Source organism: Sorex araneus, chromosome 2, assembly GCF_027595985.1.
Source record: "Sorex araneus isolate mSorAra2 chromosome 2, mSorAra2.pri, whole genome shotgun sequence".
NCBI classification, from domain to species: Eukaryota; Metazoa; Chordata; class Mammalia; order Eulipotyphla; family Soricidae; genus Sorex; species Sorex araneus.
Genome location: NC_073303.1, coordinates 145555213 through 145579285, shown reverse-complemented (window position 1 = coordinate 145579285; position 24073 = coordinate 145555213). Strand labels below are relative to the sequence as shown.

Here is a 24073-nt window from a genome sequence, read left to right as displayed (position 1 = left end):
CAATTCTGAAAGAAGATTCCTTTAAGTTAGGTATGGAAGGACTGACAGAATTTTGGAGAACACAGAGGAAACAGAAATCACTACAAAGACAATAAGCCATATGAGCAAAAAGAATCATTAATGAGCATTGGTAATAACAAGTCATTTGACTTGTGAAAGGAAGTAGCAAGATATCATATTAGTAATATTTAGGTAAATGAGGTCTAGATCATGGAGCAACAACATGCTCCACTTTGCCAATGGTCTAGGTCTGAAAAATGTTGAGGAAACAACTCACCAGCATCATAATTTTAGTAGGCCATACTATAATCCATCATTGGCCTCTGAATTTTTGGGCCCACAGGAGAGATGCTTGTATCTAATGAGTCTTACTCCAGTTGAGATGCTCATGCCTCGTCTATTGGGGCCAATCCTATCACACAATTTATAAAAGAAGCACCCAAGTTTCTTAAATCACTTTGGCAGCAGTCCCTCATGCTCAGTGATAAATCTGATAGAATATCCAAAGGCTGATGCTGATTCTGAGATGAAACAGACATTCTAAATACATGAGATGCTTGTGGAAAAGCTTAACATGTGCTGTTCCTGACAGCAAATACATTCATAAAGTAAATACATTCATAAATGATTGGTCACTTACATGTGTTCAGTTCTGAGTATTCATCTGATACAGAAAGTCACTTAAGTATATATTGAAACTGAGCTATCCTTACATATACTTTAAGGATTGTGGCTAAATGTATAGTATTCTTTGGTTCTAGGCATCATGACGATATATCTTTTATAGCAATTCCTAGCCTCTAATTTGTTTATCATTCATTACAGAACTTGCTTATTTCAAATATGCTATTTTGTGTGTACTAGTTTATATTCAGTTCATCCTATTTAAATTTTAGCCCTTCAAAGAAAATGATATTTTTGGTATGTGTGTTTTGCTGTAACTCCAGGATTATTTTCCAGCAGGGATGTTCCGGATATTTGTTAAAAGAACATTTTTTTTAAATAGAGGAAAAATATAGAAGGTGAGCACATATTAATTGGTATGTGGGAAAAGTAATATTTCTACTTAAAATCCTTCTCCATATAACTTTTTTCAAAAATCAATAATTTCATTGAGAATTTTTCTGTAGAATCTCAAGTGCTTTTTAAATGTGTCCATTTGGATGTCATGCTGAATGAAGCCAGTCAGAAACAAAAGGACACATATAGAATGGTTTCTCTCATATGTGGGACTGAAAGAGTCACAGCAAGGTAGCAATAAAGGTCCAAAAGCAAAAATAATGAGAAAAATGATCCATGCACTTGAGTTGGAGGTTCAGTGGCAGGGTGAGGGGGGCTGGGGGGGAGAGGGAAGCAGGGAGGGAGCATGTGGCTTGAGAGACAGGGGTTTAAAGTTCTTTGGAAATACACGATGGGTCTGATATTGGCAATATGTATGCAGAAACATTATGAATAGTATTTTAAACTACAGAAACTCAATGAAAGTAATTTTTTAAAAAGTGCCTATAAAAAAGGCAGGCTGGGGCTCGTGGGGTTGGGGTGGGCCGGAACCTTGGGACACTGGTAGAGGGAAGCTGGCACTGGCGGTGATAGTATGCCTAAAACTCAACTACGAAAAACTCTGTAAATCGTGGTATCTTCATAAAAAGATTAAGAAAGAAAAACATATCTATCGGTTTCCTTACTGTTATTGAAATAACATTCTCCCTCTTTCCATTTTATGCAGCTAAAAATCATGCCAAACAGAGGCGCTTCGGGGGACAGCACATGAATTCAGAACTTCTGACTCCAGGGCTAGGTCTATGCCCTATTTTTATACCAGTTTTTACCTCACAATTAATGAGATTTTAGTGCTGAATTGCATAGGATACTATAATTTGAACCAATAAATAATGCCCATTAGCTCATGGCTTCTCTGCTCGTACATGGCCTCTCACAGAACAAACAAAAACCAAAAACAAGCAAATGGCAACATGGGATGAGGAAAGGTGAAAACTTCCAAAGGTTAAACATAACTATTCTTAACATTAATTTCAAACTCCAGATTGTTCTTTTCCATCTTAATTGTATTGCATCTTACTGACAGAAAACAATGCGATTTACTATACTAAGTACATGACAAGAAGTCAGCCACAGCTTAGCAAGCTATGAAAATACTGTGGTTTCTCTATTCTTAGGTTCTTTTTTATCCTGAAAATATCTCTTATGCTCAAACTCTCATTGAATAGATCATATTTTTCAAAACAAAAATCAAAGCTACCAAAGTGCTTAAAGAAAATAGTGGTTAATCTCCTTCAGAATCTTAGCATGGGGAAGAACTTTTTACCTTTGACTTAATAATTAGAAACCCATAACAAAAGATGGGCATATATAATTATGTTAAAAGCTAACATGTATATCACAAAAAATAAATGAAGTAATTTTTTTCTTTTTGGGTCAGACCTGGCGATGCACAGGGGTTACTTTTGGCTCTTCACTCAGGAGTTACCCCTGGGGGTGCTCAGGGGACCATGTGGAAAGCTGGAAATCAAACCCGGGTTGGCCACTTTCAAGGCAAACTCCCTACTCACTGTATTATCACTCCAGCCCCCTAAATGAAGTAATTTAAGCCCAAAAGTTGAGCTAGGGACACATAGCAGCTCATAAAGATAAAAAAATTGGCTTCATAATGTATAAACAATAAGAAATGAATGACAAAAAGACAAAGAATCCAACAAAAAGAAAAGCTGAAGAAAATAAACAGATAAAAACAAGCATTAAAATCATTAAGTGTATCAAAAGATGCTCAGCATCACCCATAATTAGAAAAATGCATATTAAAAATACAGAGATAGAATCTTTTACCTGTATATATTTGGCAAAAAATTCCAAAAAGTCATACAAATCAGAATTTTGTTGAGGCTGGGGGTCAAAGGCACTTTCAAATATTGCCAATGTGCATGCTCAGTTCTCTAACCCCTGTTGAGATCAATTTGGCAAATTTCTTAAAATTAAAATGCATGTGACCTTTTGATCAACAATTTTATTTCTGATAATTAAACCTGCACATTTATAAAATGATTTATGGTCAAAGTTGTTCACTGAATTATTGAAGTAAAAAATAATTACATAGGAACTGGGAAAATAAATTTGATACATTTACCTGATGGAGTATTGTGCAGCTGAGTAAAAGATTGAGGAAGCTCTCGATATACTGATAGGGAATGAGTTTTAAGATATACTAAAGAATAAGAGTTCAATATCAAGAAAAACTGAAAATGTGCATAAAAGTAATTGAATGACTAATCCAATTATTACCTCACATGAAAGTGAATATGGAGGTTGCTATGCGTTATAGTACCTGCCTTGTAAGCATGACATCACAGGTTCAATTACCAGCATATAGCACTGCACGGTCATCCCGTTGTTCATTGATTTGCTCAAACGAGCACCAATAAGGTCTCCATTGTGAGACTTGTTACCGTTTTTGGCATATGGAACATGCCACGGGTAGCTTGCCAGGCTCTGCTGTGCTTATGGGATACTCTTGGTAGCTTGCCGGGCTCTCTGAGAAGGATGGAGGAATCGAACCCAGGTCAGACTCGTGCAAGGCAAACATCCTAGCCACTGTGCTATCGCTCCAGCCCAATTACCAGCATATCCACCATAAATAGAATCCAATTTATGAACCATGGCACCTCAACAAGATTGCAGTATCCTGCAAACTGCCACTCTAAGCTGCAAGCACCACAACCAAGTGTGTCTGACCTTTGGAGACCACTGCAACACAAAGTATATGCAAAGACAACAACTAGAGTGTGTGAGTCGGGAACATGACTGACATGTGTTAGTACTGCTATCAAGTGTGTGGGTCTTGAGGAACCTGACAAAGATGTGAACACTAAGTGTGTGAGATTCTGACTTCTTTGCTATAACAACAGCAACAAAAGCAAGAGAGAGGGATAGCAAAAATCAAAGTGACGTAGCAATCATTAAAATAGTGCCAAACCACTGCTTCCATCTGATAGCCACTGGTACAACCAATATTTGGGAAAACGTGGTAGAATAATACTTAGTTTATTTGGAACTCCATCACCTTGTGTAATAAAATTTGTCAGGTCCTTCGCTCCCTTATTCTCTAACATCCTTCCAACAAAACCCAATAGCTACTGCTTTCTAAATCCCCAGGCAGGAAGGAATAACATCTAAAATGACATTATAATATAGCAGCTATGAGGGGGAACAAACCCCGAGTGATTCCTTGTATGTTCTACTTTCAGTGTAATGAATGGCGATCTGATTATTGCTATATAAGAAGATGAAATACATATCGGTGAGATTTTAAATAAAATATGATTTTTAAATGGATGAAATGTATTCCATAGATAATATTTACCCAAATTCTGAAGTGTTAAAGCAATGTATTCACTATGCACAAAGTGACCAACATGAGGCAGGAAACAGTATTAGGTTGAAGATGTAAATCGAGTACTTTGGACTTACTAGTGAAGAAACATATAAAGAAGCACTATAAACAATGCCTTATAGCTAAATATATATTTAATAACAGCAGTCCAGGTTATATAAGAAAATATTCATTTATTGGTCAGAAATAATAATATCAGTGCAAAAGATTATTTCCCTTAAATAATCTGCCATTTTTTTTTTTTTTTTTTTTTTGCTTTTTGGGTCACACCCGGCGATGCACAGGGGTCACTCCTGGCTCATGCACTCAGGAATCACCCCTGGCGGTGCTCAGGGGACCATATGGGATGCTGGGATTCGAACCTGGGTCCGCTGCGTGCAAGGCAAACGCCCTACCCACTGTGCTATCGCTCCAGCCCTAATCTGCCATTTTAAAAGCGAGAGTATTTCTGGAACAATCTAAAAACCACAATGAGCTAGAAGGTAAATTTTGTTAATTTTTGATTCCCCATTTCCACTGTCGTTTGAGAAACAGGTAATCATTAACTTACATATTTGTGTGAGAACTTTTCTGGATTCTTTTATTGTAGGCAATTACTTAAAATATAAAAAAGGTAAGGAGGGACTACTGATAGATTTATTGATTTATTAGATAGATTTATTGGCTTATTCCTAATTAAATGCCAAATCCAAGTGTGTGCTGGGAATTTTATTATTGTTAATAATATGAAGAAAAAAATACCATTCCTACAGTCAAAGGTTTTGGTCTTTTGGTGGAGAAGGGAAATAAAAATACTACTAATTAAGACAGAGTGATATATCATATACTTGAGATAAGCTTATATACTATTAGGGAGCAGGGTTCTAGAACTCCGGTTTTTAATGAAGAACAGTAGTAGCAGGTTAGAGGAGTTGGTACCTGATAAAGAACCTGAAGGATGGGAGAAGCTGAGCAGGCAAAGACTAGAGAAGATGGCAATGGATCTTACCAGGTAGAGGTAAATGAACAAATAATGAAATAGAAAGAAAGAGTATGGTTTATTCAGGCAGAGCATAGGGTGATATTTGGCAGAAAATGAGGTTTCAGAGGTAGGTAATGCCCTCTCAGATTGTGATGGAAGCAGCACTGTAAGGTAATCACGTTGCTCAGAGAGAAAGGATTCCCTACAGAGAACTCAGTGTCCACAAGAGTCATTCCAAGGAGCAGTCAAGGGGCTGGGGCAATGATTCTAGTTGCCAGAGACGAACAGGACTATTCCAAATACTATTCCCCTGTTTTCTAATCTCTTTTGTTGTCTCTGGAACCATGGCTCTTTCCCATCAATGAATTCATTCAGTCCCTGTAATCAACTCTGATTAGTGTTGTTTAACATCAATCTTTCCTACTTTTTTTCAAAGAAAGATACCAATCAGTTCTGCACACCCCTGCTTGTTAAAAGCAGCACCTCTCCTGCTGACTTACCGTTCTCTTAATCAAAAGGGCAGGAGGAAGCAGTTGGGATTCACTTTTCTCTTTTTTTTTTCATTCAAAGTACACAAATGTCAGCTTCCTCAAGGATGTTTGGCATAGCTGAGTTCAGTCATGTAATGTACAAAGTCAGCTTGATCAAAAGGTTGCAGGCTGCCCACTGCTAAAATGGAGGGAGAAAAGGAAGCCAAGGGCTCCTATGAAGTGTGACTGAGTGCAGAGGCCACTGTCACATGTGTATTTACACTGAAGACATGCTGAGTTGACAAGCAAGTTTAGGAAATGTAAATCTCTACCATTACAGTTTTCTGTCTCTACTCATAAAATCGAGGAACAGCATTTTCTTTTGCCCTCATCATGACCTAGCAAGTGCTTCCCATAGAGGTTTGCAGCAACTCCAACTCTTCATCCCTTATGTGTATTTAAAAATTATTTTCACTTCTGATCTATACTTCATCTGGAAAATATAATCCTCTTAGCCTACATGACTTGAGTGTATTAATTTCCACAGTGAGTATCATCAGGTGATTCATCTTATTTCTCACTCATTTCACAAAGTAGTATCCATCATGTAGATGTCCATGTGATAAAACCCATGTCAATAACTTCTCTAAAAGTCTTCTAACAGAAGCAAAAAATTCTTTTTCAAAGAGTTTACTACCTTAGATTAGACTCACTCAACTTGGTTTCAAAAATAGATAAAATCCTATAAATGATACTATAAATATTACATATCTAAACTTAAAAACATATTTCTATTAAGCACAAAAATCATCACAAATGGTTATGATCCCTCAAGAAGGGTGCAGAAGACATGTAATGTTTGTAACAACATTGAGCTTCTATGATTCATAAGTAGCATTTTTTTAAATTTCAAGATCTTTGAGTTGGACAGATGGTACAGGAATTAAGGAATTTGCCTTACATGTGGTCAACCCCAGTCTGTTACCATCAGTCGTTATTTCTCAGTACAGAACTAGAAGTAGCCTCCGAGGACTATTGGATGTGACCCAAATTACCTTTTCAATAAAAAAATTAAAATAAAACTGCATGTGTTGTAATGTACAAACTTAAGTGGTGAGTAGGTATAAGGTGCACATAGGTTTGAGTCCTGGCCAGGTCTAGAACACAGATTCCAAATACTAAATTTAAGGAATTATTTTTTGTGATAATCATTTATTTAATTTTATGTGATTGCCATTGATTAAGAAAGTATGAAGCATGAGGAAATGGGAAAGAAACAGTCTTCAGGTCACTGACATGAACGGAGAGAAGAAATGTGAGATGTTTCAAAAAGAAAAACAAAACTGGTCTAAAGAAGAGCTCTTCTTTCACTCACTTGAAATATCTCTGAGTTCCTGCAAAGATCATAGGGGGAAGTATACTTATTTACCTCTCTCTCTCTCTCTCTCTCTCTCTCTCTCTTTCTCTCTCTCTCTCTCTCTTTGTCTGGAGGTAAGGGGGAGCACACCAGATGTTCAAGGACTACTGCCAGTTTAGTATTTTTCTCTTAGGCCTTTAAGGTTGGTTCAGACTCTTATAGTCAACCACAAACTCATATATTCCATGAGATGACTTTTTAAGTTTTATTTACATTCCTTTAAGCCTTTTAGCAATAGGAAGAAGTCAATGGGGTTATTACCTAGCTCCTTCCTATAAAATAATCAATGTCAACTTATATAACTCCCAAGTACCAATCCCAAATTATTATTTGCTTTAAAGGATTATATTTCATCAACATCTAATATTGGAAACAGGATTTCTTTATTTCACTTTTCTTTTTCTGCATCAATCTGGTTGACCTAATTACAGATTTCTACCCCATTGGAGATGATCTTCAGAAAAATCAGTCTGCTTTGTTCTATGTTTGAAATATTAACAACAATATGAAAGGATGCCAAACTAAAAGAAGAAATCTCTACATTTCTGCCCAGTTCCATACTCTGCTCAGTGAAACATCTGTCTTAGATATCTTTTTTTTTTTTTTTTTTTGCTTTTTGGGATCACACCCAGCGATGCACAGGAGTTACTCCTGGCTCATGCACTCAGGAATTACTCCTGGCGGTGCTTGGGGGGCCATATGGGATGCTGGGAATCAAACCCAGGTCAGCCACGTGCAAGGCAAATGCCCTACCCACTGTGCTTTTGCTCCAGCCCCATGTCTTAGATATCTTTAACAAATAAAAAGTATGCACACACTTATATCATCTCACCTATCTTTGATAAGCCAGTCTATTTTGTCCCAAACTCTCATCCAACACTCTTAGGCTTTTACCTCTTAGAAAGACACATTATGGAAATGCTGTGTAAGATGACTCCACTTCCTTCTTTCAGTCAAGACTTTTCTCAAGCATGTATCATGTAAATAATTCCACAGTTATGAGAAAAATTTAATTTTGGAGAAAAGAGTGGTCCTTGTCTTCTTATAAGCATGGGAGGGGCCAATGACTATAAAGAATGCTTGTTAATTGTGATTACAGTATATCTGAAAAAATGCACAATTAATTTCCACTATTTAATTAAACTGGGAAATAGGCCTAGAAAAACAAGAGGGAAAACTTTTCCACATATATATTCTGCATATCATGATATAAAAACTATACTCAATGATGTATATGGTTCTGACTACTTCTAAGGGGTATGAGTTAGTAGTTTATTGGCTTAGAAACCTTTTTACCTACTTAGAAACCTTTTTACCTACTAGAGAGACTGCATCTCTTCAGTGGGTTAGAGACTGAGAAGCAATGAGTGGTAGAGCAGGAAATACACTCAATAGGTCGAATTCAGGAGCACCAGATATCTTGAAAGCAGTATTAGAGAAGGTTCTAGTAGAAAGAGAAATATGGAGACTCTCAGGCATAACAGAAAGATTAGAGGTGATGGGTAACCATGGTTTTAAGACACCATCTCTACTTGTCACAACATTTTAAGTCTCTTTAATTATATCAATGACCAGAGCTAGTCTTTTTGATTACGTGGGAACAATCAGCATATGCTCCTCACTTTCTCTGAGACTTAAATGATAGTTACAGCATGAGCATGGCTTTCACCTGCAGTCTCTACTCATTGAAGAGCCACTCTCAGTCGCTCCACGGATGGGTGGATAAGAACAGGGATCTACTTGCAAGTAGAAATTTACGTTTGTCTACAGATCCCTCACACAGACCTTCAGAGAATGCACAAGAGCTTCCAGTAGCACAATAGGGCCACCCACTAATGGAGTCAGACTCATTCACAACTAGGTGAAAAAGACATCAATATGCAGGTATTAACCTCAGAGTGTGCACCAAAAGTGTCATTTCATTGCATTCCATTCCTCTGCAGGCCAATGGGTTTTTCCTGTATTCATATAGTCCACAGGTAACTTTCTAAATACCTTCCCCCTCTCTGATGCTGCTCTGTGTTGTGCAGAGAGACAGCTCTGACAAGCATTTGTCACTCTCAGATCAAAATAGGTCAAGTATGTTCTAGATTTTGGCTGGGAAGCAACAGGGTTTGACAAGGGGAAGGGTTTTTTGATTTTCATATTAGATCTAAAACTTAATCTCATCAAGTGTTGTTCCTGTTGAGAATTCATCAGGAGATTCAAAAGATGGCTAGAGGAGGGCTATTGTGGAGCATAATTTATGCCAAATTAAGGAGATAGAGCAAAGTAGGAATTCTGCCTAGAAGGAGCTTTAAGTAGGAAAGAAAAGATGTGCACTCCAATACCTATAATGTAAAACGGAATGGGGTCACTTGGAATACAGTAATGTGTGCACACAATTCTTAGTCAACAGACATTTGACTACAGACATGATGCATTGGTCAAATTGCTACCCTTCAAAGATGATCAAACTGTTCCCCTGCCACCCCTCTCCCCCTCACCCCCGAAAACAGATCATCTGGGCACATTATTGCTTATAATGGGTGAACTAGGCATAAGAAAAATACAGGCTAATGAGCACTGGTTTTCATAAGCAAGTTACAGAATATCCTTGGGATCCAAGAGTGACTCCTGAGTACACAGCTAGGAGCAGTCACTGAATACTGCTGGGTGTGGCCCAACTCTTTCCTCCCCAAATTTGGAATTAATGTTCATCCTCAATTCCCCTGGAAGTTACCTCATAGTCTTGCATATTACTAATTCACAAATAGGAACACAGAGTAATATGTGTGACCCTTAAGTTTATTCCCCAGAAAGTCAAACTTCAAGAAAATATTACGTTATTTGGAAATAGAATGTAACAATGCCCTTAATAATTTGAAGACTGAGTGAGTCTGATGTCCCACTCCCCAACTTTTTCCTCAATAAATGGTAACGGACTTCACTAAAATCAGATCAAAAGGCCAACAGGCTATTTAGGTGAATCTGATACTTAAAGTTATGTTTAACTGGTACTTGGATTTGGGTGACAAGGAAAGTTCCTTTAATTGTTTTGGAAATGTCTTCTTTTCTTTCTCACAATTGGGACTATATTTGAGTTTTGATTGTTTTACAACTGAATCACTGCAAATATCTTGCAGTTGGCATCTCTGACTAAACTAAACCTTCCCAATAAATTCCTCATATTGTAAATTAATAGTTCCTTTATTTTGCTTGGCTCCTTAAAATGTTCTAGTTATCAAGAAAACTCTTAGTGAGTTATCATTGTATGGCTTTTACTACTTGTATCACCTACAAAGACTAAATTCTGAACTCCGCCAGCCTTTACAAATTTATATCCTACTCTTACCAAAACTGGCACATATCTCAATTTTAAGATTTCCCATATACACCAAGTTAATTCTTAAAGCCAAAAATTCTTTTGTAGACTGATTTTTTTCTTTATTCTCTCTACTTATGTGCTTTCTGATAGCACATCACTGCATTACATCTTCTTTTCTGTCTCAAAGATCCTTTATTTTTTCTTACTTTAGTAAACAGCTTTGACATATCCATCTAACGCTCTCCATTTATTGAAATTACCATATATTATTTAAGCCAAACCTGACATGAATTCTTGTCATAGCCACTGTCATTCTTTACTGCTGATTTTAGTGGAAATCAAGAGATTAAAATTTTCACCTACTCTGTTTTAGGATTTCATGAATATCTGTGGTAAAATTATACAAATTATTAACTCCACCCTTGTGAGCTTTGGATATTGTATTTACCAGCGTAGGGGTAGAGTAGATACAGGGCAAGAGAGGAAACCAAGTTCATATATAAAATCTTTGATAGTCATCAAAGCACTAAGATAAGGAGCCACTGTGGGAGGTATAACTAATGATATAACATAGTATGTCAAAGTTGTTGAATGACATTTCATGCAAGTATAGGCATTCACTTGCATACTACTTCAATAAATATTTTTTTTCTTGAAATACATAAATATTGGAAGGGCCATGAAAATAACACATGACAATAAAAATTAATGTTAGAACCAAAGATGTCAGAAAAAAATTCTAATAGGAAATGAATTACTTGTACGACTAACATTCAAATTTCAAATGTAAAGAAAGAAAAGGTGAAGCACAAAGTCTATTGGCAGGTCCACAGTTCCATGAACGAAAAAATGAAGTAGACAGTTAATAGATCTATTACATAAACTAGATTTTAGTATTGAGGTTTTCATATCAGGAAAAAAGACCAAATTAACTAAGAGAGTTTACTGGCAGATTGAGAACAATAAGTAGAAATGGTGAATACAGTGGACAATGAGTTTAGCATTAGAAACTAGACCCTGAGAGAAGAAAATAGAGGTACACGAATTCTAATTCTTTCAAACATATATACTTATTTACTGAGCTAAAACTGTAATGTTGAACCAATCAATAGACCTGAACTAGATAAATTATAAGATAATTTATAGTTCAGGCTAAATAAAAGCATCAAAGAATTAAGTGATAAAATGAAAACAATTACAATGAGTATGTAGTAGGAGTGAGTGAGGCCTAGTAACCGAATAATTCTGAATCAAGAACTCTGAAAGCAGTATTATGGCTAAATTCGGTATCAATTCTTATATAAATCATAGACTCTCCTTGTGTTTTCTGGTTTGGTAGACATTGAGATTAATATATAAGTGAAATTTAAGTCTATGGTTGATATAAAGCAAGCATTCCTAGGCTAGATGGATGGATGGATGGATGGTATGTATGTGTGTGTCTGTGCACGCACACACACATGTACATGAATGCGTGCATATACATGCATGCAAAGATGCAAATCAGGTTTTTTTTCTAAAAAGTATTTCCATGATAACATGGTATTGGAGTACCTGAGAAGATGTGGTACAATGGTGAATAAAATAATAGCTACTGCTTGAGGCTTACTATCTATCAGGTATAGGTTTACATATTTTGTTTTTCTTTTTTTTGGGGGGGTCACATCTGGCAATGCACAGGGGTTCCTGTGCATTAATGGTGAAGGTATTATCACAGCACCCATCATCATCATCATCATTATTGCCATTCTACAGATTAAGAAGTAGAGACACTGAGATTAAATATTTTCTACAGTAACACAGCTAGACTAGCAGTAGAACTCGTAGTTGTCTGCACTCTTAACTTTTGTCACCTTAATCCAGAACAATAAGAGCATTTTAATTTTTTTGCTTTTGGGTCACATCCAGCAATGCACAGGGGTTACTCCTGGCTCATGCACTTAAGAATTACTCCTGGCGGTGCTCGGGGGACCATATGGAATGCTGGGAATCGAACCCAGGTCGGCCATATGCAAGGCAAATGCCCTACCTGCTGTGCTATTGCTCCAGTCCACAATAGGAGCTGTCTTATGTCAAAACTGATTTTATAGAAAATCTTTTTCTCCCCTCACTTTCTCAGGGATAGAGATGATTTTATACTACTCTTACTAGAGCAGTAGCCCTCCTCAGAAATGTGACAATGCATATTACATTGTTTAGGCATATAATGAAAGTATCTTGGCAACAGATGAAAGAGAATCAGCTCTTATAGACTTTAATTTTTAATTATACTATTTAAGCAATAAAGAAATATTATGATGAAGCAGTAGAGCAATAGACTAATATGGAAAGTGAAAATTCATTCTCAGTTTGGTACAAATGTGGGTCCAGTTTCTGTCTCTCCACATCTCTACTCCTCTACAGTGACACAGGAAGATTATAAAATATTTACCTTAGGAGGAATCATCAATTCTATAATAGCTGTAATTTTATGAACCATAAAAACTTGAGCTGGGATTCCTTATTAAGACAGCATGAGGACAGATGACTAACAAATCCACTGTGGGGTGTGGGGTAGTAATGATCAAATGTTATATCCGCATCAAATTGATTTGAAAAAAGTGGAATTCCAGTAATCAAATTTAGAATGTCCAGAAGAAACATTTTGGTAATGTAAACATAAAATTTTCATAACAACTCAAGGAAAAGCACAGTTAGCCGGGAATCTTTCTTTGCTAGTCTCCTGAACTAGTGCTAAAACATTCTGAAAGAAATATTATTTTGAAATTTGCAATTTTAAACACACTTGTGTTCCTTAAAATATAAACATTTTGGTGAATTCTTATAGTTTTCATTTTTAAGATTGACTCTCTCAAGAAAAACAATGTTTCCTTTCGATACAGAGGGAGTCTTTTGTGTGGAGCTCTATATAATCTGGTGGGTATGAAACAGTCTAGCATTATTATTTTCATAAGTGAATCAGGGTCAAGGCAAGGAGGAACGAAAGTGGGGCAAGGATTCAGAATCTGTAAATACTGCAATACAGATAAGCCTAAAAGTTCCGAGTTTTCTAGCCTCAACAAGCTGACTTTAAACTGAGGACAGAATGTCTCAAAGCAGAAAAGCAGGGACACCTGCAATTCTGAAGTCGTCAGAGGTTTCTGGCACCTTTCAGCATTTGACCTTCAGTGAATAATATAACTGCATTTAGCCCTTAGGCTAAAAGGGTTGCAAAGGTGACAGGTACCTGTCATATTTTAGGACAGCTTATCACCCCAGCCCCTGGAGAGATTTGAGTATTTATAGATACAAAGATAGAAATATAAGGCCCATATGTATAGGCAGGAGTTCCCTGGAGGTGGCGATTAGGACCAGGCAGTAATTTTAGCTTGAAGTTCCTATGACTTAAATAGCCACTTGAGCTCTGCTCTTGCAGTTTACGATGTCAATAGAACCCCTAAATGAAATTACAGCCTTCTGATACGCAGCAGGATATTCTTTCTTTGCTATGCAATGTACACGGCCAGGAGAAATTGCTCTGTATATGGAGTTTCACTAAAGCAGAATTCATCATAAGGCTGCTCTGCTAAAATATCATTATGCTGTTATTCACTGGATAACACATCTAATGACTCGGGGTGCACTTGATAGCCATGTTTCAGTGAACACAGACGCACGCCCTGATGTGAACTGGGCACTCCAGTGCTTCAAAGCGCTATCGATTTCAATTCTACCGTAATTTACACCTGGCTTGTTTTGCCAATAGCTTGAACCCATGCTAACACTGAAACATACACATACACATATCAGAGAAATCAGAAATGAACTGCATAGCCAAAACGCATGCAGCAAAATCTCCAGGATTCTGCTTTTATAATAATTTCCCTTGATCTCAATTAAATATTCTCCCTAAATTTCTCTATTATACTTGGGCATTTCTTCTGTTAGTACTACCCCAGGGTGGTGGTGATAACCTATTTGGGGCAACTGTGTGTACTTCTGGGCCAAGATCTGGGTAGACATTTTATTTCCCTTACCATTTAGTACCTAATAGTTTCTCATAATAATCTTCTATTGGGGTTGCTTCTTCTGGTCTGTTCCAAAATGAAGTATACTCCAAAGATCTGTTCCTTTCGGCTTTCTGACCAAGCATTTCCTTGAGAAAGGCCCCCAGCATAACTTTCACTGCCACCTTGCTGCTGACAATTCAGATAACTAGACTTCGCTATTCTTAATGGAGCATCAGCGATTCTGACTGAATTCAACAGCCTATCAGATATCAGTTTGGTTGTTTCCCCCCACTACTTCAAAATCAAAACATTCTAAGGCAAATTTATCATCACTCCCAGCCTACAAAATCTGTTCCCCTTCCTCATAGCTTCTCTTGCTTAGTCTTATAAGGCAGAAACCTGGGAGCAATCCAAAATTCCTTCTTCTCTCAATGCCAGCCCAAAGGTTATTAAATTGTGTCCATTCTGGCACTTATCTCTTGAATGTGTCTCCTCTCTATTCCCACAGTTATTGTCCTAGTTCAGTACTTCATTGTTTCCTGTCTGAACAATTTCAGTTGCCTCCTAACTCATTTTCCTGCCTCTATTCTCCCATTCCTCCAATCTATCCTCCACCCTACTGCCAGGGTGATCTTCTATAACACAATTTGATCGTTAACCTTCTCTACTTAAAACCTTTCAATGGCTCCCCAAATGCCAGACGATGAAGTTAAAACTTCTTTGCATGGCAATCAAAGCCCAACATGATTGTTCCCTGCCTACATCTACAGCATCATTTCCCCCCACTCCTCTCCTAAACATCAGTGATACTATTCCCCAACTCTTCCATGCTATTTTCTGTTTAGTGCTGTTGGGCCTTCTGGTCCTCTCACTGAAGCTTTCTCTCTTTGACCATCTAAGAAAATCCTTCAAGATCTAGTATAGATTTATTAATTATTGCATGGAACTTTCTCTGACCCTCTGCCACCATTATATTCATCTGCATACTATTTAGGGGCCCCCGAAGGATATTTTATAAGTATCCTTCAGTTATGCCACATAACATGTGGCAATATGGCATTATCCCATCTCGTTTCCCTGTCTTCTAGCAAGTGACGTGTGGTAATGTATTATTGATTTTTGTGTTTTCAATGGCAAAACCCACACTTTTCCAGTAGCATAGAAAGCCTTAGTTGCTCAAATCCCCATTGCCTTCTCTACCTTCTCTGCAAACATTCTGCTTGCCCACTCCAATCCTGCCATACAAATTCCTTGTTACCACAGCAACTTGTTGACACATTCTGTTTTTTTTTTTTTTTTTTTTTTTTGCTTTTTGGGTCATACTGGCAATGCTTGGGGGTTATTCCTGGCTCTGCACACTCAGGAATCATTCCTGGTGGTGCTCTGGGGACCACATGGGATGCCGGGGCCTGAACCCACGTTGGCCGTGTGCAAGGCAAACGCCCTACCTGCTGTACTATAGCTCCGGCCCCGCTGACATATTCTTGTACAAGGTCTTAGCACTTGATGGATCTACTGCCCCAAATACTTTTATTGAGATATTTACAAAATTGTTTCTTCACCTTTTTCAAATGTCCTCTCAATTTAGTCCTCTTTATTTCTCTAACTATTTAAAAACTAAAGTTATCCCTTGAGACTTTCTCCCACATCTGTGGCCTCTCTTTTTTTTTTTTTTTGTTTCCCTCAATTTTGGGTTTGTTTTGGGGCTGCACATTGCAGTGCTCAGGGGTTACTCCTGGTTCTGTAGTCAAAATTATTCCTGGCAGGCTCCGGGGACTATATGCGGTGCCAGGGATGAAACCCAGGTTAGCTGCATGCGAGGCAAATGCCCTACCCACTGTACTCTGGCCCCTCTCTTTTCTAAATCTCTTTAATCCCTTCTTCACTTTTATCTATAGCACTTATCATTATCTAATATGATGTCACTTTGGCAAATGCGTTTTTCATCTTTCTCCCATTAACTAAAAACTAAGCATTATAAGAATAGAGACTTCCATTTGTTTTATTTTCCATAGAATCCCCAGTCCGAGGAAAAGTGCTGGGTCCACGTCTATGCTTCTCAATGTCAGTCACAGATGCAATCCTTAGCTTTAGAATATCTTATACTAGAAGCAGTTCAAAATGTTTCCCTCCATTTCTAAATGAGTGAATGAATGAATGAATGTTAAATCGTGTTTAATGAGAGTAATGAACAGTCTTCGAAATCTGATTCTCATAATAACACTGGTAAGTAGAATGGGTACTATTATCCTCATTAAACAAATGAAGTAGATGATTCCCAGAAAAATTGGGAGCCTAAATTGAGGCAGCATTGGTAGCTTAAGGTCTGCTATTCTTTTCACTTCACTACTGGAAAACAGAGATGGTGCTTTGCACTCTGTGATGTACCTCTAACATCTATACACAATTTTAGTTCCTCTTGACTAAGTAGGCAATTAGCTTGGAAATGCAAGGTGTTAATACTTTATACTATCATTTGTGTCTTTCATTATTAGGTCTTTTTCACAAAACAGATCCTTTTATGTCACTTTCAAGAGTGGATTAGGCACTCATACAATTTTTCCCCCCTGTGCATGCTTCATACATGGCTACCCAAGGGAACTTCATGCTACAGATCCTGCCAGAATGAACTGGAAGGTGAGTGTGGCGTGTATAGCTTGAGGGTGAACAGGTTGTTTGGTGCCAAGTTTGTGCTGGTAGAGATGCCCTTTATGTGTTAACACCCAAAGGAAAACAAATTCAACAAAACATTTCAGTTTTTTTGGCATGCCTATGGGGAGTTGACTTTCTATTTTGGAAGGGTTAATTATCCATTATGTGAATCATTTCTCTTTCTCCCGCTGGCAGCCTACATCTAGGAGTCCAGCTTACTAGAGACTAGGCAGGGAAAATAAAGAAATGAAAATAAAGCTAGTATTTTTCAGTTATATATCAAAACTCTAAAAAATATTTCAGCTTAGAAGGCAGAATTGGATATATTTTGGGAATTGGATATATTTTGGGAATTATCAAGCTGACTGACCATTGATTAACAGATGTAATTAAAGTCCCTATACAATATTTTGACTTTTTTTAAAGTTGTTGTATATTGGAATCAGTTTGTATATATGAAGTTCCTCTCTGACTATGTTTCATGTCCATCATGGGAAATTTAGGTTAAAATTTGGGGTATTGGTATGTACCCTTTTCCCATAGCATTGAAAGTGCCATAAGATGTGTTTTAGCTTAATGACTGAAGCAGTACCAAATACCCCACCACTTTTCTACTTATTGGTGAGAAACAATTGCCCCTGGCTACTTTAAGCTAGTATTTGCCTTTTAAAGGCCATTTACTTAGTTCTTGGTAAGACAATGTGAAGAGTATCAGTATTTGCTCCTCTTTTTTTAAAAAAATTTTTTTAAATTTTTTAAATGAATCACTGTGAGGTACAGTTACAGACTTACAAACTTTCATGCTTACATTTCAGTTATACAATGATTGAGTTTGCTCCTCTTTTTATTATGCTGTCATACCTCCCCATCCTCTGCCTTGCCTACTTCACAAGGCACTCAGAATCAGGTCTTTATGAGAATTACATGAAATCACCAAGACGAGTGTTTGCATACACTATCTAATCCTGGAAAATGAATGGTCTACTGTGTACTCAAGATACACTGCCTTATCAGAAATCACCTGGACGTTATAAAGATAGGGCAAGTTACTTACTAAAACTGGCTGGAGATGGGGCTGGAGCGATAGCACAGCGGGTAGGGTGTTTGCCTTGCATGCGGCCAACCCGGGTTCGATTCCCAGCATCCCACATGGTTTTCCAAGCACTGCCAGGAGTTATTCCTGTGTGTATGAGCCAGGAGTAACCCCTGTGCATCGCCGGGTGTGACCCAAAAAGCCAAAAAAAAAAAAAGGCTGGAGATGCTGCCCGCTAGTTGCAATATCTAATAAGTCTGAGGAACTCATTAGTATAGAAGAAACTACTTATTGTCTGGAAATGTTCATCCCATGATTATAAGCAAGATATTTTCATTGTCAGTGCATTGACGTATAGCGATTCATTGGTTCATCTATCACTTATTCATTGATCCTTCACTCAGACTAAACATAAAAAAAGTTTGAGAGAAAAAATGTGACCTGAAAATAATATTTTGACTCAATTATTTTGAAAATATATCTGGAATGTTGAAGTTGCTGATGTTGATATGTGAGATAGCATCAAAGTATTCAATATATAATTAAGTAGCTGTAAAGCTAGAATGAACTGGGTAATTTGTATATAAATCCATTTTTACAAAATAAAGTAATTCATTAAATATATTCTAAATTTTAAGATGATTAATAGTAATTTAAATTTTTATTTAAATTCAAACTATTTTATACATACTGCAATTAAAAATTAAACATGTACCTGGAAATATTTTAGATTTATAATCTAATATGCTTATTTGATGAAGGATAATTACTATCCTGTCAGCTAACAAAATTGTACAATTTGCAGACAGAGTTCACAAATATATATCATTTTTGGAATTTTTGGGTGACACCCAGCCATACATAGTGCTTATTCCTGGCTCTGTGTTCAGTACTGCTCCTGGTGATGTGCAGGGAACCAAATGCAGTCTGGGGATGGAATGTGCACAGCAAGAGCTTGAACTCCTGTATTATCAATCTCAAAATCCTTATAAATACTATGCTAAAATTTTGTACAAAGTATCAAACACGCTTCATTCACAGCCAATTTGAAACATTTAATTGAATACAGAAGCATCTAAGTCTAGCTTGTATTTGGTCATATTTCTAACATTTGGATATAGATACATAACTGTGAGCTTTATATATTCACTTATCATAGTAACATACGTAATTTTACTTATAAGGTAACATATATAATCATGCAATATAATGAGTTCATCTCTTCTCTTTCACTTCTAAAATATATACATATTTAAAGCAATATAAAAATTTCCTATACAAATAAAAAATAATTTCTTACTGGGACAATCACAATTTGGGTATTTAACAATGTCATGAGTCCAACTGTAACTCTTTAATTAAATGAATATAACATAGATGAATTTCTGGGAGCTAAAATATTCATATAATAAATACACACTTCATAACATGTATCCCTTAAAGAATAATGAAAATTTGGGGATGACTGATAAAAATTGAATTATTGACAGTATACTATGAAGCTATATAATATAGCTGTTCAAAAAATAGCATAATATTAATGCGACTATTTAAGCATAAAGCATTGTTATTTTGTCTTTCCATCATAGAAAGTCCTAATCAAATTCTGACTTATATACTCCAATTTAGCCATGGAATTCTTCCACGGCCATGTGGAACTCCAGCTCTTGGCAACAATCAGGAAAATATCTCTGGCAGGTTATAGTTTTTAAATGTCATCTCTTGGGATATACTCTTAGAAATTTGTGTCTACCTATTCTTTGCTTTAAAGATGCTTGCAAAACTCTATATACATAGGATAATTTAATAATAAATTTTTTTCCAAGTGCTATAAATCCATTTTATTTTCACTTCAATCCTAATAGACTTCCCTGCCTGAAACTATTAGATTATTAAGGTGGAAGTCTATATAGACTAAATGTTAACTGAGGGAGACACAATTCCTTTTATAGATCTTGGTGAATAAGGGTTAATAGCCAGTTTCATTTTTATATCACGGTTTTATGAAATTGATACCATTTTTCCATTTAACTTTTCTCTTTTGAAAATAAGAGAACCAATGGAAAATGTCCAAGAAACATTATTCTTATATACAGGATTGCCATAACTAATAGGAACTAACTGAAAAGACAAACTCTACTATTACATACCATCAAACTTTCAGCATACTGGCTCTAACAGTTTTCTCTGAGATTGCTTCTTATTACAAAGGAAGCTAAGAAAGTTTACATGCCTCACAAACTAAGGGAGTATGACAAGAAGCTTACAGAGGTCACTGACATACCCTAAAGAGATTACAAAAGGGGTCAATCTTTGCAAGGAACCTGTAACATATGAGCATACATGAATACCATGGTTAAAATTATGAACTTCCCAGAGCAGGAAAAAAAATCCTAAAGCTAACTACCAATAAATATGTTGAATGATGGCACCAGTTTGGATAAGAGTACACACAGCAGACACATACAATACACATCTGGTTAAACGTAAAATCAATGATTACTAAAGATATTCAACTTTTAGGACGAATCTTACTGACAATGTGTTAATAGCAAAAACAACTAAAACAACAAAATAGCATCCATTTCCAAATATTTAAGAACATCGAGTAAGTGCCCCTTAGGCTGGATTGTGGTTCTTGGAAGTTTTAGCCTATGAGAACCATATTGGGGACATCAAAGACTCCTCCCTCTCTCCAAAGAGCAATTCACTTCAGATGCTGCCGAGCAAGTCAAATGTTTTTATGGCCACCATGTTTTTGTTTTTGTTTTTGTTTTTTTTCACTCAATATTTTAGAATGTGCCAGTTTCCTGAAATTGGGAAGAAGACAAGAAAACACAGCAAGATCAAATAACTCTGGGTGAGAAATAAGTAGGGACCTGATGGTAAATGACAAATATACATTCCAATTGACATTCTTCTTCCAGGAAGAGTGTGACTTGCTATTAACAATATGGACAGCACAGAGTGAATCTGAAAAGTTGATCCGTTCACTCCTCTCTGTAAGACTCAGATCAGGCTGGGTGCTACTACCCCCATTCCATTCCTACCACAACTTCCCAGAACACACTCAATCAGAATCTCCTATACTGAAGATAATACTCTATTCGGGTTTAATACTATAAAGACAGTCATCTAATTCTTAAGGAGATAAATTTCCCCAGAACCAAATAAGGTTTCTCATAGCATTCTTCTATTCAATACCACGAATGCAGAAGAATAAAGAAAAGTGTGACAAATAATATTTTTCAAAGTTCGGATAAGGGGAGGTTCCCTAATGTTTAAAAGCAACCAGTTCTTAGCAAATTGAGCTTTAGAAAAACAATATTATTTTGTCATGCATCCGTTACTCTGTTCTGCTTAGCCGGGTGCGTAAGTATTTTGAGCATAATGAAAATGATCAGAGTAGAGAGAAATTCTAAATGAACGATGAATCTCACTTTCACTTTCCCCTTCTACATCCCAAATACTACCTCCCTGCCCTCACTCACCTATTTTCCTCTTCCCACAAGCATGTTTGTTAGACATATCAAGACTAACATCCATCAGTGACGGCATGAAGCCTCTGGCTGAAGGCTCCTCGTGATCCTAGACTCAAGGTTCTGCCATTGTCCACAGAGTGCTCTCAGCTGTGCACACTAAAATCATCATCATTCTCTTGGATTGTTTAGGAGCTTTTAAAACAGTGGAAAAAATTGCTTTATTAAAAAAAAAAAACACCCTTTATTGCCTGACCACCTGAGAGACACCAAGACACTTGACACATTAAATTTGGAACCTCACCACTCACCAGGCCTGTGGTTCCTGATCCAAGGAGTGTCCACTGAGAGTCAGCACAGTCTCCTGAGAGTGTCCAGGCCTGGCTGCTAAGCTCCCTGCTCTGATTAGTTTGTCGAGTTCAGAGTGTTCCAGAGTGCTGAAGCACAGAAATTAGGGAGGGGAGGTGGAAGGAAAATCACTGGAGCCTCTTACGATCTAACTTCCACTAACTGAGAGGAAATGTCTTATAAATAAACAACAGCAAGAGAAACAAAAAAAAAAAAAATTCTCATCCCGTCCTGCCAGAGGAATGTACATTATTGTCTCCCGACGGAAAACTTTATACCACAGCAAAACGCAGCCTGGTCTCCTGCAACTACCTCCCTCAGAACAGAAAGAAAAAGAAAACTAAGGAGCAAAGGAGAACAACAACAACACCAGAAGATAATTTTTTTTTTTTCATCCCCTTGAATCCGGCTGGGAAGTTCATGTGAGTTCCCAGTAGACACTACACGGAGCAGTTTCAACCATGTCACTGTTCCAGGATTTCTGGCGGAGACGGCTTATTAGCAAAATTTCATTTCTGCTCAGATCATTGCTGTGCCATCCGGACCTTTTCAGAAGGGAAGTTCAGGGAAGGCGGGTGGGGAGGGTGGACTGTGGAGGGGAGGGAGAAAGGAGGACAAAGGAAGGCTCCTGATGAACCCAGATGCCCTAGCCACAACCATGAGAAAGCAAGCGGCCACCCGCCGCCCGCCGGCTGCTGGTTGAGACTCGGTGATGCCGTGTGTTTCATCTACTTACTCTTTCTGCTCGGGAGGCTGAGGTTCCTACATTTCCAGCTCATGCTGGACTGTACCGTAAGCAACAAGTGAAATGAGCTCAGTGATCTCATTCTAGTCCTTCGACTCCTGTCCACATCGCTAAGCGACTGCACAGCTTGGCACAGGCTAGGATGAGTCAGCAGTCTCTGGTCATGAGAGGCCAGGCCTGGAATAGCAGGGAGGTTTAGGTCAGGAGCAAAATGCAGCAGAGAGGCAGCCTACATGGCCGGGCTCTGCGCTGCAGCACACGGACACACTTCAGAGCAAAAACGAAAGAGCCTCATCAGCTCAGGGGTGGAGATGGAGAATGGCTGGAAAAGGAGCAACACGGGGGAAACTTAGAACAGCTGCGTGCCAAACATAGCAAGGACAAATTAGAGTATCACAGTCAGGGGGGGAAAAAAAGAGGGCACTGGACGGTCCTAGAGGAGAGGCGATTCTCATTATGATTTTTGGAATACCTTCACTTCTGTGTGTTCCCAACTTTGACTTAGGAAATGGAGGCTTTCTCGGTCCTCGTGTGGCATCATGTTAAGGAGCAAAGGAAATAAATAAAAGCAAATCACTGTAGTTCAGCAGTGAAAAGAAGCCCCCCCCTTTTATAAAATATGCCATCTTTCCGAGTCAAAGTTTCACATCACAGAGAGGTATATTTGGGTCAACTGTGTTGTATGTCCTGGAAAAATGCGGCTCACAAAATGTTTAAATAAGAGCAACCCTCAAAATGAATTAGGATAGGGATAGAGAAGAGCCGTGAAAAAGGAGAGGCAAAGCGGTGATGAAACACAGAGGAAATGTGATACTGTGTCCACATTTCTACTAAATGGGGTCAGAAGAGATTTCCATCAGGAAGTGACACTTCCCATCAGAAGAACTTTCAAATATCACTCTCTAGATGGAGAAGGATGAGGGAGCAAGATGAGAGGGGCAATAAAACAGTCAGAGGGAAAAACTAGGTTTACCATTAAAAAAAAAAAAAAACAAGTCAGTAACTGACACGTATTTTGGAAGAAACAATCACTCCATATTAACCAATAAAAAAAAAAGTTTTATTATCCAAAACAAACCTATAGGTATCATATATAGAAAAGGAAGCTGAATTGGAGACAACTGGGCTGGAGTGATAGCACAGCGGGTAGGGTGTTTGCCTTGCATGCAGCCGACCAGGGGTTCGATTCCTTCATCCCTCTCGGAGAGCCCGGCAAGTGACTGAGTATCTCGCCTGCATGGCAGAGCCTGGCAAGCTACCTGTGGCG

General features: G+C 37.6%; 1 protein-coding gene across 8 annotated transcripts in view; it reads right to left on the bottom strand.

Annotated features, from left to right (window-relative positions):
* ZBTB20 (zinc finger and BTB domain containing 20) overlaps positions 1–24073 on the bottom strand; it is an 897756-nt gene that overhangs the window by 299573 nt on the left and 574110 nt on the right. The window contains exon 1 of one of the 8 annotated variants that reach the window (XM_055125919.1): positions 22798–22925. The exons of 6 other annotated variants lie outside the window; for them this stretch is intronic. The gene's annotated coding sequence lies outside the window, so the exon portion shown is untranslated. Of the gene's footprint in view, positions 1–22024; positions 22147–22797; positions 22926–24073 lie in introns of those variants that run through there. One more of the 8 variants, XM_055125920.1, reaches the window with a different exon arrangement.